Source organism: Mirounga leonina, unplaced genomic scaffold, assembly GCF_011800145.1.
Source record: "Mirounga leonina isolate KUSES-001 unplaced genomic scaffold, KU_Mleo_1.0 Mir_54, whole genome shotgun sequence".
In the NCBI taxonomy this organism is placed as follows: Eukaryota; Metazoa; Chordata; class Mammalia; order Carnivora; family Phocidae; genus Mirounga; species Mirounga leonina.
Genome location: NW_023270812.1, coordinates 12259600 through 12260946, shown reverse-complemented (window position 1 = coordinate 12260946; position 1347 = coordinate 12259600).

Here is a 1347-nt window from a genome sequence, read left to right as displayed (position 1 = left end):
CCAGACCGGCCTTCTGCGTGTGGGCTGGGCCGCGTGGGCCAGACTGGCCTTCTGCGTGTGTGCGTGTGGGCTGGGCCGCGTGGGGTCTGTCAGACCCTGGCCTGGTGACACACACACACGCAGACTGACTTGGGCCTGGGTGGCCTGTCTGCAGGGGTGGCGTGGGCCTTGAGTCCTGAGGACACCTGTGTCTCTACCTCCCCTCACCCCAACCCTGCACACCAGAACTTTGCAATTAGCAGGCGCTCAAACAATGGCTGTTGATACTGGGAAGCCCATGAGCGTTTCCTGTTCCTGTGACTTCCTTGGCATGTACAGCACCTACCAAGAAGACCAGTACTTCTGCTGGGCGGTGGTGATTGGCGAGGGCTGTGGAGGCTGCGGAGAGAAGCAGCTGAGGGGCTGAGGGGGGATCCAGGCGTCAGACGCTGACTTGCACAGAGCGGCTGCTGCGTCTCGGCTGTCCGTGCCGACCACGACCCTGCCGGAGTCGGCGACTCTGCCTCCCGAGGGGAAAGGTGTGTGCGTGTCTGTGTGCATCTCCCACCAGGAGCGGGTGGGGGCGGGGGGCCAGGCCCCTGCAGGAGCCGAGCCGGCGACGGAACACTGTGCCTGGTGCGGGGCGGCTGGCGTTTTCCCACCTCACCACCACGCGGCCACAGTCCGTGGTTCCCAACACTTGGCACTGATGACACTGGGCTTGCGGCTCACCTAAAATTCCTGTGTTTCTTTGCTCACTGGCACTTTTCTATTTCAGTGAAAGCACATAAGGAGCACTGTGGGTGCTGAGAAGAGTGTCCATGCGTCCGTGGGGCTGACACGGTTCCCAGACTTGTGCAGGTACCTCAGGTATGAGAGACCAGAATCGGCAGTACTTGCACATGATGCACCGAAGTGACCCCAAAACAGAGCCAAGGGTCTATTTTATTTTACACGTGTCATCACTCGGTGAAGTCTGTCCTCCCATGGGTGTGTTTCTCTATTCACTTCTACTGCGTCTTTGCAGTACAACACTGGAAGTCTTATTACTGGATATTTTAAGATTTATCATCAAAATTCTCTGTGATATGTAAATGGGCCTTAATTTGGAGTTCTTTTTTTTTAGGATTCCTGAGACTCAAAAAAAAAGGGCGCCTGGGTGGCTCAGTCGGTTAAGCGACTGCCTTCAGCTCAGGTCATGATCCTGGAGTCCCGGGATCGAGTCCCGCATCAGGCTCCCTGCTCAGCAGGGGGTCTGCTTCTCCCTCTGACCCTCCCCCCTCTCATGTGCTCTCTCTCTCTCTCTCATTCTCTCTCTCTCAAATAAATAAATAAATAAATAAATAAATAAATAAATAAATAAATAAA